General features: G+C 38.6%; 1 protein-coding gene across 3 annotated transcripts in view; it reads right to left on the bottom strand.

The window, feature by feature from the left end:
• The window catches only part of LOC145967589 (zinc finger protein rotund), a 149,398-nt gene that overhangs the window by 69,529 nt on the left and 62,716 nt on the right, over nt 1-17,153 (bottom strand). The window lies entirely within an intron of this gene.

The raw sequence follows: 17,153 nt of genomic DNA, 5'->3' as shown, positions 1-17,153 counted from the left end.
AGAAACACAAATATATGTGTATGTATCATTCTGAAAGACTTGTATACTCCTGGACAAAATTAACGCATAATTTTTTTTTCACTTTTTCTTTAAAATTTCTCGTTAAAATTTAAATATCAGCTTTTAAAGAAAAAGTGAAAAAAAATTATGCGTTAATTTTGTCCAGGAGTATATATGCGAGCTCTTACTGTTCGCTATAAATAACTCGACGTTTCACTAATTAACAATCGGAAACTCCTTTGAAGATCCAGAAGCGTACTTCCGCGGGATTAATCGTCTGTGCCACCTTGCGATGGTTCAATGGCACGCATAGAGCGACCACAGAAGAACCATCGAAGGATGACCCCATTTCCCTTCCCACGGCCCTCTAAACCACATCCATCCCTCGGCATGACCTTCCACACCTCGACAGAGCTCGCGCCAGGTCGCGTACGCTTCCCCGAGAATTCGGAACAGACTGAGCCCCGTAAACCGAAAGTTCAAACTACTTTCTTCCGAGAGTTTCTATCCGAGTTTCCCATTGAGTTTCTAAAATATAAAATATTGTACACATCTTCTTCAGAATTATAATAGAAATAACGTTTGCCTGTAAAATACATCAATTTTTGTCTATATAAAACTATTTAATGATATACATATATTGAAAAAGCAAAATGTGTACATCGCAAAAAATACAGAGCCCATGTAACCAGGAAATTGATAAATGAATGAAAAAATATTATTCTGTAAACATCCTATTACTTGCTGACGTATACGATGAATAGAATATTGATGAATAGAGTATTTGATAGCAAGTCTTTCCGAAGACAGAACCCATCTCTTACGTCATATAATTTTACATATATAATTTCTTACGTCATATAATTATATATATATATATATATATATATATATATATATATATGTATATACTTCTCTAGATTAATATACTTCTAGATGCGTAGATTTATTATAAAAATATTTATTAGAGTATGAAAAATATTTTAAAGTATTTCATATTAATAAAAAAATGCACGTAACATTAAAAAAGAACGTTTTTACGATAGAGCCTCATAATATAATCAGGGTCAAGGAGCTGGATATTGGATGCGAAGAAGACGACATGAACCGAGTCTGAAAAGGGGACAAAGATCGTACCCATCCTGAAGAAGGGCTAGTAGCCCTTCGCGCTACAGGTGGCTCGTCAAACGATCCGATTCTGTCGGAATCCTGTAAGCGGCGAATAGAGCGAAGATACAGACGTCTCTGGACCAAGGATGGATGATGGACTGTCGATGATTCTCGAACGAAATCTTTGCACCCACGAAGATCGTGATACGAGACAAGGGAGACCCTACGAAGACGTGGAGCTTCCCTGACCTACGGCGGAAGTCTGTGGGACGATCTGTGTCTATTTTAAAGAAGAGAAACCAGAGAAGAGTCGAGGTAGGTGGAAGACGTATTCGAGAGCAATCGACTTTGTTAGTGGCTAAGTGGGAGAGATGGTAGGGGTTGAGATATGAGGGAGAAAATCTCATCCCTTAATCGAACCGTATGTTACCACATGTCATATGATAACAGTTGCGTGGCTGTATTTAAAATCAGAATCTCCATCAAATCTAGATAATGAATAATACGGAATAAAATTCTCGATATTTAATGAGTTTTGCAAAGTGTTCAACAAATCACATCGAAACATTGAAATATGAGCAAAAAAATTTTTTTTAGAATCACTTCTTTTCAAAGATTATTAACACTCAATAATATGCATTATGACATATATGTATAATTGATATATAATTAATATGAGAAATTATTTATCAATCTTCTTGTCTTATTTAAGATAATTTATGAACCAGAAAAAGATAAATAGGAAAAAAATGTAACTTATAATTATGCAACGGCAAATATAGACAAATATTACTATATCTTGCTCGCACTTTGCAATTTTAAGATAAAAATACACCAAGACGTACTTTTTTTCCGAGGAAATAAAAAATAAAAATATGCATAATCTTTATTTCGAAATAATCCAGTAACATATCTCGCGCGCAAAAATGTAGTTGTACACATGGCATTGGAAATATCAAAAGCAGCGGACGTACACGTGATCAATCCAAATTGAATCTAGCGGCTCTCTACGTGTGCGCGAGTATGTGTAGCGCGGTTAAAATTCAGTCGAATAATTTCCATATCGGTATCAACGATATGTACACCAAAGTGCCGTCCAGCAGCGAACCGCTCGTCGAGCCCTTACGTCCAGGTTTGCGCCCTACGTGCTCGACAGAGAAGAACGTGCCGGAGGCAACTCTGGATTGGTAATCCAACCTACCACGGCTCGCTCGAAGGGAAGATATAGAGAAGGAAGAAAAAAAGAAAATACATTTTAGCTCGCATCCAGGCACTGCAGCCAGTTTCACCACCGCGCCGCCCTCCCCATCCCACCCACGCCCGTCCACCCACCGCCGCTCTCCTCACGCACCCCCCGGCCCTCCTTTTCCACCCGTACCCGGCTCCCTTTTACGCCCTTCTTTATCTCTCCGTCTCTCCCTCTCGCGCTTGTCGTTGAGCGTCCGCGAGTGTGTACGTGAGTACGTGGTCGAGCCGATGGTCGAGAAGAGCGTCCCGATAGAAAAAGGACGCCGACGCGCGGCGTCGGTAGGTGGTCGGGTAGTCGCGAAAAAAAAAATCAAACAGATAGGAGAGTCGGGGGTAAGGAGGCGGGGGTGAAAGGCAGGGAGAAATGAAAGGGAGGTGGGAAGAGTGAGAGGTGTGAGCGAACGGGAAGAGAAAAAGGGCGGAGGATAGACGAGGCGAGAAAGAAAGAGATCATGTGCGTATGTGCGACACGAGGGAGAGGGAGACGGAGTGGATGCTCGAGGCGGTATTCCGATGGCGGGGGAGCGGCGCATGGGCAGCCACTGGAGGGGGGAGAAAAAAGGTGTAAAAAAATGTCGGAGCCGAGGAAACGGGAGGAAAAAATCGGGCCGTCTCTACGGAGGCGGCGCGGGGGGGTATGTAGAGAGAGGGGCGGGAGAAGGACGGAGCGGCGAGGGAGGAGGAGGAGGAGGGATGGAAGAGAAGAGCCGAGCCGGTGGAGGAGGGCGAACAAAAGAAGGATAGTGGACGGGCGTAAAGGAGAGGAAAAATCGAGGGACGGTGAAAGAGAAGCGGGAGAAAAATCGAGAGCGCGCGAAAGACGAAGAGATAACAAGGGGGAGGCGGCGGACGAGAGAAGGACGGACGAAGACGGAGAGTCCGGGAAGAACGGGCGAAGCGACGCGGGGGAGAAAGAAAAAGAGTACGAGGTTAAGAGACGATAAGAAAAGGACAGATGGATAAAGGAGAGGAACGGCGAACGAGGGAAGGCGAGGAGGATGGGAAAGCGGTACCGAAACGGAAAGGGAAAGAAAGAGAAAGAGAGCGGCCCACACCGTGCACATGCGTGACCGTCCGTCCGCGTACGAGGCGGCGGGTATTGATCAGCCAAAGAGCGCCACGACGCCGGGCGTCCTTTTGCGAGCCTTGCTTTTTTCGGCGCGGACGGGCGAAGGGGGGTCGTGTGCGCCGTTCGTAGAAGGAGGATGAGTAGAGAAGTCGATGGTTGAGGTACCGGTAGAAGGAGGGTGAGACGGAGAAGGTGGGATGCAAGGAGTGCCACGACCTAGCCCAACGAACTATCCTGGCGTGACGTCACTCTTTTTCTTTATCCGCTCGCGCGCGCGACGTCGCGTCGCGACGAACGAGGAGAGCGGACTCGCAAGGGGTCCCGGGAAGGAAAATCATTTTTATATCTCAGCGATGTTATTCTTTAAGGGAGTCGCACGATTGTAGTTTCCGACGCACCGGGAGCGCATCGGGAATCGGGAATGCCCCGCGATGCATCGTTCGATGGCGTGGTTTGTTTACTAAAGCACGTGGTCGCGAGGCGCGTTGTACCAACAGGGTGGAACAGCGGGAACGGTGCCGGACATGATCTTTCGCTATTCACGGATTACGTCCATTTATCCATTCGTGATAACAGAGGCAATTAGAACGTTCTAGTCTGTACTTCGCAACGATTCAATTAGTATAAGTCTGTGACGGCAACAGCAATCGGTAGCCACAATTCTCGCCTATTATGCAGATAAGATAGCCTCGTTTATCTCATAGTGCGTTGCATGCAAATTATAGTACCTTGTTACGTTTGTTAGAAACTACAATATACTCGGCTTCTTGCTATAGTATAGCGAGATAGAATGAATGGAAATACTTATCATCATCTAATATTATCTTCCGCCTCGAACGAGATATAGTAGTTGTTTAAATTATGAATATTCCATTTATATTGGTCATATATTAAACATTTAAGCGATCGAGTTTAAGCTTTTCTAAATATAATAATATCACTTATTACTCAAAGATTAGAATTTTGTTCTTTTTTTATTGTCACATTCACGCGATAATTCACGTAAGTAAATTAAAAATTAATATAATATCTTCATAAGAACTCGCGGCAAATGACTGAGAGAGAACAAAAGTTGCCTATTCAGGAATGCACGACCTATAAAAAGTTGGACTCCAAGTTTCTCGTAAGCAACTATATACGACCGAGTACATTTACCTCATACCATTTCTACAAATTATGCTTACGCAAGTTTTACTATTACGGTTTAAGTTGCGATATTTAACGGGTTACATAAATGGAGATACCCTCAGTATGTGTGTGTGTATATATATGAGAAAAATAGTAAACTTTTTATCAGTCTTATCTTATATACATTGATAAGAATATTATTTATAAGAAAAGAAAGAGAGGCATAGAGAAATTCAGTTTCACGTTAAGGTCGACGCTTCGAATGTTCCGCGATCGAGGGACCTGTCACTTACAGAGTTCGACGACACGATCGACTTGGGGGGGCTTATGACCCAGTGAGTCCCAACGGACGCTGGACCGAGAATCCTGCGAGATGCACCACGCTTCGGAGGTGAAGGAACGAGAGTCCGTCGTTCCGCGGTAACCCGACCAGAAGCTCGGATTTCCACTCTGATAGAGCGGGACTGGAGATCGTCTCGTCGATGAACGGTCGACGGTTATTCGGTCCGATAGGACGCTGACAGCTGGTAAAACTCGGCCGTTCAAGGGTTACGCGGCACACGTGGCACACGTGGCCCTGAGGGAGGGAGGGAAAGCGAGAGAAAGACAGAGCAAGAATCATTGAACGGCTATCTTTCGTCTGTAAATATATATATATATATATATTTACAGAGAGACAGAGAGAGAGAGAGAGAGAGAGAGAGAGAGAGAGAGAGAGAAAGAAGCAATCTTCAAAATTACGAAGTAAATGGAAACGAGCGATAAGTCTTGCTACTTTCATGTCTCAAAGAAAGCAAACATTTAATCCCAAGTACATATATAACAGATCAATTAAAAATAAATATCTCGAATAAAAATTTAATTAAATAAATAAAAATTAAATAAATAAATAATATATAATAATTAAAGAATTAAATAAAAAGAAAAAACAAATTTGAATATTTATAAAAAATAAAAATTATAGAAATTATGCGAGAGATATAAGTGTATCGATAAAATTTATATATATATGTCAAAAGAAGCATTCCCGAAAATTTTTCAATCAAAGAGTATGTTTCTAATAAAATTTTAATAGATTCTTAGTAGGATTTTTTCGACATACAAAAAATCTCAGTAATAGAAATGTATTCTGATAAATGTGATGTCAAATTCAATTAAGCAGATATTTAGAATAGATTAAATTTGCGAGTTATTAAATATTAAATGGATATCAATATTAGATATTAGGATAGATTTTATGAGAATGAATAAATATTATATTCCATATAATTCTCATGATAAAGTATAATAAAAATTTAACTTTGTAATTAATTATTTTTTTATTTAGCTTTTTATAATTTTACTATCTATTTAAATTAAAAATCAGGAAATTTAAAATTTTAAATATAATACTATTTCTGGAAAATTTCGTAAAAAAAATTGTAAAAGTATAATTTATATATTTTATTAATCATAAAAAATATTATATTTTACATCTTTCATTCTTTTTTTCTCTTTCGAGGTAGAAAATGTTAGAAAATTTCATTATTAACGAATTTCAGTTGAATGTACAATTCTTCATCGCATAAGTATCTCCCACCCCCCGACTTATCTTCGGTTAAAGACCCTCCGACGCCACTATTCATTTAGAAATATGCAAGACACACGTGTCTTCCCACAGAGTGTCAGTAGAGCCATATCGCTTTCGTGGCTTTTTTGTCCTTTAGGCTCAGAGAAGCGCAAGGGTGGCCAACGAGGCACATGTGGTCCATGACTCTCGTTTCCCTCCTGCTCTTCCCTCGCACCTCACCGCCGGCCTGTCCCAGGCATGCGAGCGTTGAGAGAGAAAAGAGGGGAAGGGACACCGAGAGTGATAAAATTCAACAGTTGGCTCCAGAGATTGGTGGCTTTACTCGCTCTTCTCACTCTTCACGCGTCGTCTTTCTCCTCGGCCGCCCAGCAAGTTGCCAGAATACTCTAGTTTTGATAATCAATCGCCTCTGGAATTTTCTCGTGACTGTTGTCGCCCTTTGACCCGTCTTCTAATCCCACGAAAATCAAATCGATCGATGGAACATCTAAACTTCTAAAATATTTTCTCTCTCTCTCTCTCTCTAAAATTAACAGAAAATATCTCGCGGCAAAATAAAATATAGAAGATGGCATATTTTTTTTAGATTATTGTAATTTCTTTTTATGGGAGAGAAAAATCACATAAATGTATCATTAAAAACTAAAAAAATTAATATTATTTATCTAATTATTTATGACGTTGTTTAATTTGATATAAGAAAAATAATGATACGATTGATATATTATATTCAACGATAAATGTCATTATTTACAAATTTTGTTTGCATCGATTTAAATATTTTTATCATATTTTTATCTCAATCGTCTCGATAACATTAGAATATGAACTCGGCTGAATGATGCTTAAATGGACTGAACGGATGTGGCATTCTTGATACTTTCGGAGTCAATAAAATTTTCAAACGAGCTCCGAAATCCTTCGAGACGAATGAAGCTAGAAATATCATCATTGGTTGATAAGATTGCTGACCCAAATGGTGCGCGGGGACTCGGAGAAGGGATACAAAACACAGGCGGGGAGAAGAGATTTGACCCAGACGAGTTTTTCCGCCAGTTTCCCGGGGGTTTCCTATTTTTCCCGGTCGTAACGTCGAGCGGCGGGTCGGGTCTGCAGACAATTCGCAGTAAAATTTTTACAACCACCCCCGTCGATTTCGCTGCGACAGGGGTTGCTGATAGAAGGGGAGGGGAAGGGGGAGAAATAGGCAAAGGATGGTGGGGAAAGTAGCCGAGCTTCAGACGCGCGGAATGGCCGCGGCCTGCTCGCGGAAACCCATAAACCTATACGTCTGTCTGTCTACCTACGACCTGCAATCTCCTATTTCTCCATCTCTATCCCGCTTTTTACCCCCTTTCAACTTCTGCCGTCAAATACTGCCGCAGAGGCAAATACATGCGTCTCTCTCTCGTCGCTTGGACATTTATCCGTCACTTACCGTTACTTTTATCTTCGTCTTATTATTCCGTCCTGAGTCTTTCTCCAGATTTTATTGCTTAAAACATGTCATGTTTCTAACGAAGAAAAGATGAAAACTAACAGCTAAATCTAATTTAGTATTATAGACAGCAGCAAAGTGGCTTCGCAATTTGCACAATATATGTGATAAGAAAATAATTAACTTTTCGCAAAGATATATTTATCGTGTCGATATAATATATACATATATAGTTAATTATATAAATTTAAAAAAATATCTGACGTAATTCGATTGATTACACTTTTTTGCCAACTTACGGATATTCGTATCAAAAAATTCCAGTCTTAACAAAATTGGGTTCCGTCACGGAAAAGGGACCAATTTTTCTCTCTCCGTACTGAAATCTCGTAACTCGCAAACTTTAAACTCACGGTCCTTAACCCTACCAGTTTATTTTCCCCTATAGTTCTCATTAGAGTGTATATTTCTTTTCCCGACCTGGTGCGATTCGAGGGCAACACGTGGTGACCGGCTTACTAGAACGTTTCGTGCATATGTGAAAGAGCGTTGGAATTTACGCGCTCGCTCATTTTACATATATACATAGTCTTATACAAACGAGTATATAATAAAGATTGCTTCAAATGCAAAGCGCTACGCTATCATATTATTAATTAATATCATTGATAATTCTTTTCTTCGTGCAAAATGATAAATGTTAATTTTAGTTTGCTTTTGAATATATATATTTATTTCTTACATCACATATTCTGAAAAAGCATTGCTATTTATACTGGATTTAAAAAAATATTTCACAGGTACGCGGATACGAAGTAAATGTGAGGAAGAGCAAACTTCTTTCGTATTCCGTTTCCAAGTCACAAAATGACTCATTGTTTCCAACTCGAGGCTATATTTAATTGTAGTAAAAAAATTAATGTATGAAATCTACACATCCACACTAAAAAAAAGGTAAAAAAAATTTGCATAATGACAATGCGAATGACAATGCGAAAACTTGAATTATTTCTTTTCATATCGCCACGTATAACCAATTCGCTGAGAGACAAAGTAAAAAAAAAAAAGAATCGATTGAAGTTCTTAAATAGATGAATACATCATGAGAAAAAATAAGATTAACGATATTTTGTGCACGCGTTTCCATTAATATCGATATAAAACTTAAGATTATTTTGTAGATTCATCACCAGAAATAACGGATATGAATATTCGATTGATTCTTGCTTTCAACTGGGAATCATTTCGACGTCACTTCTCGCGAAATAAAAAAGCACCGAAAGAAATTTTTACGCTCGCCGCAAAAAGCTTCCACGGCGGTAGCCGTGTAGAAAGCTCGTTTGGTGAAGAAGGGCCGGTGAGCGCGCGAGGAGAATTATTTGAAAGAACCTCGCGGCGGTTCTCCTTTTTTCGACACTAACCGCCCAGCCGTATTCCAGGGGGTGAGGGGAGGCCGTGGAAGCTCCTCCGGATACGCGGGGCGAAGGCGCGCGTTGCACTTTTCCGCGCGGTAAAAACGCAGAGGGCGAAACCCGCCGAGGGATATTTCCACACTGGAAGAATCGTTTCGGCGCGATGTGTAGCAATGGATCGATGCGTTTTCCGCGAGCGAGCCGTACGGCGGAAAATTGCCCTTCTTCCAGCATTACTGGAGAATTTGTGCTCCTCTGCAATTCGCGATAATGGTCAATCGCGATGTTAACGACATTTTTATTTTACGTAATATTATTCGAAGTACCGCGCGTCATTTGCGAGACAAATGTTTATTATTCGCGGCTATTCGATATTCTAGACGAATAAATTATTATTAATCGGGGAGACAAATTTATGAAGAAATAACCACGTGTACAGGAGACTCTTTTTATGTTCGTCAAGAAAAGCTTCCCTCGTCTGGACTAACGACGCAATTTCCGTTTGTGGAAAATCAGAAAAAATTTGCAATTAACGCTAAAAGGTCCCGGAATACTTGAACACTCTCGGAAATTCTGCGAACCGTGGTCAACACTCGGCGGTTTTCAAAAGGACCACGTGACTCCCTTTAGGTCCAACTTTTCGTTTGACCGAGTTTTCCAGCTTGCATAAACTCAAGGGCGAACATTCGCGGATGTCGACATTGCGTTGTACTCTTTAAGCGTTATTTCAAAAAAAGCGCTGCACCTGTATTTGTTCACGCTAACCTGATATTTAAAAAAAAAAACCTCGAGGGAACGCATAATGGAATGATTCCCATGTTCGTGCAACAATTTGCAATAAAATATAAGCAATTTAAATCCGATAAAATAATACAATAGATTACGTTTATGTGTTATCTATGTAGACTGATGCGCTTAATCGAATTTTGTTAGGAGAAAATGTATCGATATCTAGGCGAGACAAGAGTATTTGCTAGCTTGTGGACGTTTGTTACTGATAGAATTCATCGATAAAAATATGTCTCGCGAAATTTGTTGCGGTAACCAAAATACCCGGTTTCGATGCGGTGACGATAAAAAATGCATTCGTGAAAGAATTCCAGGATAGAATGAAATTCCACTTCTCGGCAAAATATAGTCGATCGCTTTTCGACCGATCGTTCTTGACTACAGCTACGGGGTCTGATAGCATCTTGAATGAAAATACGTTGAGAAACGAGTCGCGTAGGTGAAGACGCGTCGAAATGAAATTCCTGAAGGGTCGATCTCTCTCTCTCTCTCTTTTCCCCTCTCACTCTTTCTCTTTTTCTCTTTCTTTTTCCCTTCTGCGGCCACCCCTATTCATGGTAACCCTTTGCCCCAGTTTCGTCATGTATTCAAGCGGATTAAAGTCGCGAAAGGGGACAAAAAAGGGTAATGCATGAAGCACGTTGTAGTACGAAAGGCACAGAAAAACAAAATATTTTGTTTCTTCATTTTCCAAAATATTCTGCAAAAATATTAATTTTGATATAATATACTAAAAATAATATACTAATTTTTTTTTTTTGATATAATATACTAAAATATATTAATATATACTAAAATATATTAAGATATTTAACACAATATATTACTAAAAAATATTTTATTTTTAATAATTTAATTTATATATATTATAATTAATTCATAAAATTAATTTTTCAACACACGCAGTTATTTTTACATAATTTACTACTATATCTCGTCAATTTATTAGCGATAGAATATAAAACATTATTTCGAAATATAAAACATTATTTCGAAATATATTTTCGTTTTGTCATCAAAAATATACATCTAAACTGTAAAATTTTAATAAAAATTCTCTTCGATAAAGATACATAAAGCATAAGTAAAGATGAAGCGAATCTGAAGGGATGAAACAAGTCAATCGGTATTATGACTCTCTATTGGATGAAGTAACCCTTCATTTCTTAAAGTCAATAGTTACGAAAATCTCTGTCGCTTCATTGAGAAATGTTTTCAATGTAACGTGATCTATTCAAACGTAAACTATTCGCTATATAAGATATTGGGTTAAATATGAAAATTTCATCAGAAAAAAGTAAAATTTAATAAAATACATAATTTTATACAAATACAAATTTTTATTTTAGTTTTAGTTATTCAAAGATTAATTGATTTTTATTATTGTAACTTGCGTCCCAAATAACAGGTTCTAATAGTCGCATATAATCGCGTTTGCCTGATCAATAATTATTATATAATTAAAAATAAAAGCCATACTAGCAATATTCTGTGTTACGTATTTATAACAAAATTTTAATCTTTTAAAGAATCAATCGATGAGGCGGCAAACGGCTATTTTATACTCGAGAAATTGAAAGAAAAGGGTCGAGCACCTCTATAAGGTTAGAAGTCTCTTTTACGAGAACCACCGAGTATAACCCTTTGGCCTACTTCTCAAGGTCCATGGTACATGAGTTAAGGGAACGCCGGCTGGTGTCTCTCGAGCTTTACGGAGCGAGAGCGACAGCAAGCGACGAGGGGGAGGGCTGAAAGACGGCGAAGAAGGTAAAGGAGGCGAAAGCGGGGCGAGCCGGTCGGGGGTGAGTAGGTCAAACTTTACGGTCCTAGCGTCTAGACGTCGTTGCGCCCCGTACGCGGCAGTAAAACCGTTTTAAGGGGCTGTTTTACCAGCGCACTCAGCGCGCGACCTGCTCGATGGGGGAGGAATAGCGGAGACGCTAAACCCCCCTCCTCCTCCTACTCCCCGCCATCGCCCGTTCGCCTCGTCCCAACCCCCTCGCTCCACGAGTTTTGCCTTTATCCGTCTAGGCGCCCCTTCCCCCGTCTTTCGCTTCCCCCTTGCCGCCCGCCCGCTCGTCGGATGCATTCCCTGCATCCAGACGGGGGAGGATGTGCAGCCACCGGAGGGTAACAGAGAGGAAGTAAAATTGCGACGAGCGCGAGGGATAGTCTATGGAAATCTCACTCTCGCATGTAGGAACAGACGAGATGGAAAAAGTTGATTCTCAAAATTTCTTGACGTAATGTCACGCGAGATTGCATCGTATGATAATATCTATGAAGATATTGTTTTCTTAATAACGAAACCTGTTAATTATCGAGTAGATATTTTAAGAACAATTTGACATTTGTGTCAAACCGTCGATATTAGCACTCGAAATATTTCAACGAAAAATCTGCGCACACATATTGTTTTCGAACAATTTTATATATTAAAAGAATTAATCCCCTGTTATCTCTCCGCTTTCTATACATTTGAACTTTGTATAAATTTCGAAATTATTTCGTTTATTTATATGACGAATGGAACTTGTGTGCATTCGAGGGACAAGGATTATCGCGAATGTTATTAAAAATATTTAAAGTATGTAACTCCTCTTTAAGTGACAAACGCTCAGACGGCTCCTTGTCAAAAATGTACGACATATCTGCTTGGCGGACCTAAGATGCGCGAGGTCGTCTCGAGAGGATCCTTCCTGTCCAGGAGGAAGCACTTGGCACTAGACGACGCGACGCGGTGCTGCGTCTTATTCACGAGAGAGATGTATATGGAGTAAGCGCACGAAACAAAAACGACGTCGCGCGGAGAAGGAGAAACAACATCGGAACACAGACGGCCGTTTGTTTCGTAAAATTCTCACGCGGTGACGGAGAGAAGCGGCTGGGCACCCTTGAACCAGGTCCCTCCGAGAGGGACAGTGGCCGTTGGTGAACGGTCGACGAGTCAACGAGATCGGGACCTTCTAATGGTTGCGATGACGTCTTCGCGATACTCTACTCTATTCCCGACGACTACGACACAAGTGGCTACTCGATCCGGCCACTCGAGGGTCTCCTCGAAACGCTAAATATTTCTCGTATTGGGATTCCGAATCGGTGCGTTTGACGCGATGCCGCATTCGACAGGGATAACACGAATATATTTGTCACACAAGCAGATTTTTAAATAAGTAACATGTTTGTAACTGTGACAGGATGTGTCATAATTCTTCTCTAATATAGCAGCATTTCGTAAGGGCGAATATGTAATTTATTACAGAGAAATGATGGAAAACAAGAACGTTTTTGCGCTATACTTTTGCTTCAAGATTTTCAGTTTCAATGTTCAAATCTCCTGAATTTTTCCGTACATCAAGAATGGTAATGCGGATATCTCCTTTCTGGAGATGGAATTTATTTAACAATCCCCATGATCTTTCGTATCGCTATACAAATTTCATACGCCATATTCCGCGCAACGAGCGAGCCTCGTTATTATTTACAATTTTTTATTTATTCCCTCTTCATGTATTGTGCATGCCACGTTACGAGAATTAATTGTAGGCCAAACGATGCACGCTCATCAAAGTATGCACATGCGTATTTTGCGCCGCCAATCTAACGAGAAATTATTTTTAGTAGAGCGAAATTCAATAAGCGAACGTGCTTCGTTTGATTTCGCGAAATGTAAAGATATTATACAAGAAATTAAAAAATTTTACGATAAATAATTTTGAAATATGTTAATAGATTTTTTGTTCATTGAGCTATGAAAATGTACAATTATTTTAAATGTTTTTTTTTTTAGACTCAGCATTAGAATATCGTAGATGTATGATAACATTTTTTTTATATATTAAATTATAAATATTGAAATATAAACATCGTTGCTCCTATAATCTAAGAATCAAATCACCCATAATAATCAGAACAAATTTGAATCTATGAAACATATGCGTCGATTGATTCGCGTTTTTTATCTCGTGCAATGATTAAAGGGGGCTGCCGATCTTATTCGTCGAGCGTTGTAGACAGGTGTCGAGCAGTTTTACAGAATGCACAAGGAGAGTATATGTGGCACCTGCTGCCGAAATGCGTTAAATGATACGTGCAAATTTGCGATACTATTTGCGAAGAGCTCTCGGACTTATATATTTTAAGCACGCTCGGCGCTGACAACATGAACGGTCATCCGAATGCGAATACGCCATTGATTTATGCTGAAGCAACATAGTAATCCGGAACGCGCCACAGTTAAATCTTTGATTGATGCAAAATCTCATTAATTTGATACGATAATACGATCACTCAATGGCCTTTTTCAAAGCTTGAACTGATTCCGGAACGCTAATCTATGTTATTAAGGACGCTGGTGAAATTTTAATCGCCATTTAACACACTCCATTCGTTTTTAGAACTATTTTAAATATCGTTTATATATAAATAAAATTGTCAATGATTCTTCTACTTTAAATTTATTTTCGTAGATTATATATGAGATAATTTGTTTTATAATAAATTATTATATTATTTTATATATATAATTATATATAATATATTATATATATAATATTATATATATATATAATATATATAATTTCATAGAAAAGATAATAATTAAAAATATAAAATTAATATATAAATATGCAATAACAATTATATGTATTGTGTATATGATTATATACTGTTTTATATTTTTAATATAAAAACTTATAATGTTAATTATTTTAGACTTAACAAAACCGTATCGTCGATTTTTAATGCGATACATTAACTCGAGTGACACATTACACAAAGCTTTGCATTTTTTCATTTTTTCTCATGATATATTTACAATGCAATGTTCTCTTATCGATAGTGCATTCATTTAAGTAGCGCATTTGACTAAATATATATTATATCATTGCGATATTGTCAACTCATTCATCACACAGTTGATCGATCTTGATCAACATGAGCGTGAAAAAGATGCCTTCGCAAATCGTCACCCGATTTTCGCGGATGAGAATAACACTAGCCTCGTTGCTCGCGTTGATTGATCGATGATCATTGAATCTGTATTAGAAACATCCAAGATGCATCACGAAAGGATTACCTCAGGGGAGGTCAGGTAGTCGAAATGGTTTTTTTTCATCAATATCATCGAGCCAAGTTTAAAACTTTCTATCCGTGTCATCGGGCCAACTTTCCGTATTATAAATTGAATTACATATAGAAGTTTGAGTTACACGAAGGTGCCGCCATTGATATTGGAAATTTTTGCGCGAGGTATTTCGATAATCGGTCGTATTAATTTAACGTCATCATATATTAATATTACTCTAATCGAAATGTTAAACTGATCGCAAATTTTCAATTCAACGAAAACTGCATATTGCCTCTCGAAACTCTATCGCGCGAGCGCGTGGGCGATCTGCTTTTTTCACCCGAGAAATGACCACAGAAATGACCGTAATAGTTCGCGCAGCGTAGTAAACTTTTAACGGAAGATAAGAGGAGCTTGTTTGTTATTATTCGAAGAAGACGTTTTTACGACTTACGCGAATGTCTTTCTGTAAATATTAGGAGGAAGCGTTTCGCTATTGTACGTTTCTTCAAAGTGCAGCCCCGGGTTCTGCGATGTGCGGTGCTTCCTTTTTCTCACTTTTCTTCCTGACCCCCTCCCCCACCCCGTGTCTCTACCCCTTCGGCAGAGCGCTCCTGGTTCCCCTCTTGCCCGCCTGCCCTTTCCCCATTCTGCCGCTGCTCCTTTTTCCGGGTCGAATATCGATCCTGATATTTCTCCTTGGTTTTTTTCTTCCTTCGTATGCTCGTCATTTCCAGGCGTTCGTTCTTCCCTTTTCACCATGTAGCCAGAAGAAGTTATATTCCACGATCTTTAGAATAAAATATTATCTTTTGCTCAAGTTGGCTCGGATCGCACAATCTTTTTCTATTCGCGCAATTTTATAACGGTAATACAACAAACATTGAATTAAGTTTCACATATTTCGAAAGTCGTAGTAAACTAATTTAAAGATTAATAAACTAATATGTAAATTTATTCACATCATTTTATATTAATTTATTTACACATATCGTTTTCACGTGTTATATTTTAAATATATATATATATAATTTTATATATTTTTCACGATATATTTTTCCGTGTTAAAAGAGAGATTATCTATTTTATTGTAAATTATTGTAATCATTCTAATACATCAATTATACATGCGCCATACACACAAAAGATTATCAATATAAGTTACATAGTCTTCTTTTTTTTCATTATATTATATTGTTTTTTAGCCACTTGGCCAACTTTATTCACTTGATTTTTATTTACACTAGATTTAATATACAAATTAAATTGAAAGTTTTATTTTAATTAATCCTTTTTATCGCGGATTAAAGAGATGAAATGGTGGTATAGTTATGCTCTACAATACGACATAAAGAGATTTCAAATATGCAACAATACCTGCATACTACCTTATATAATGAAGAGAATATTTAAGATTTCTTGGTGATGCAAAAATTGGAAAAACTCTATCAAATTATTCGCCTACACTTGATGACGCGTTAGCTGATATAGCGAAATAATTTTACAGTGATACTGCGTATTCGGTGCCTTATGGGAGAATCGGTTAACGCTTAATATTGATATAATCCGCGAAAATAATGGATTCATCCGTCTAGACGAGAGAGAACGACGAATATCTCCATAATATTTTCCAGGCAAGTATTGAAAATCTCATTTTATCGTCAGCATACTGTCGTTCCTCAAAGCCCCCGGCTCGCCTTCCTCGATTTCTTCCTTTTTCCACCTTCGTTCTTTCCCGCCCTTCTTTTTTCCGCAGTTCAATATCGATCCCGGACTGTTTTTCCTTTTTTTTCTATTTCTACGAGTGCCGCCCTTTTTCCCACCCTTTCCCGCTTTCATCGGACGAAGAACGAACCCGCGACTTCCTCCGCTGTGTATGCGCGCATGTGAGTGTAATCGGTACTTTATAAAAATATTCTCGATTGCTCTGCAGTATCGAAGGAATCGCCAATCGCACTGGTCGGTCACAGAATAAATCGGCGTTCATTGAAGGCAATGATCTTAGACTAAGAGTGCACTTGAAGCTTGTATTCTCGAGGACAACACTCGACAGCAAAAATCCCGAATGCACACAACTGAGAGAAATATTGCCCTTAATTCTGCGGCTTCCGAGAACTATAGCACCCGTAGAAACTTTCAAGACTAAACAGCTTCCTCCTAAAGCAAATCATAGCTTCATATATCATTCATATTTCGATTCAAAACCAGTCGATTAAGTTGACAGTTTTAATTTAATATTAAAATAAAATAAAATGTATAAATAAATAAAATTTAACAACAAAAACAGTTAATCTAATTTAAGAGAGAAGAAATGTATATTA

The sequence above is a fragment of the Camponotus vicinus genome, unplaced genomic scaffold (genome assembly GCF_025532165.1).
Source record: "Camponotus vicinus isolate PSW18456_S1 unplaced genomic scaffold, iyCamVici1.0 SCAF_2, whole genome shotgun sequence".
NCBI lineage: Eukaryota > Metazoa > Arthropoda > Insecta > Hymenoptera > Formicidae > Camponotus > Camponotus vicinus.
Note: the sequence above shows the minus strand (reverse complement) of the source record. Positions and strands in the feature narration are given on the sequence as shown.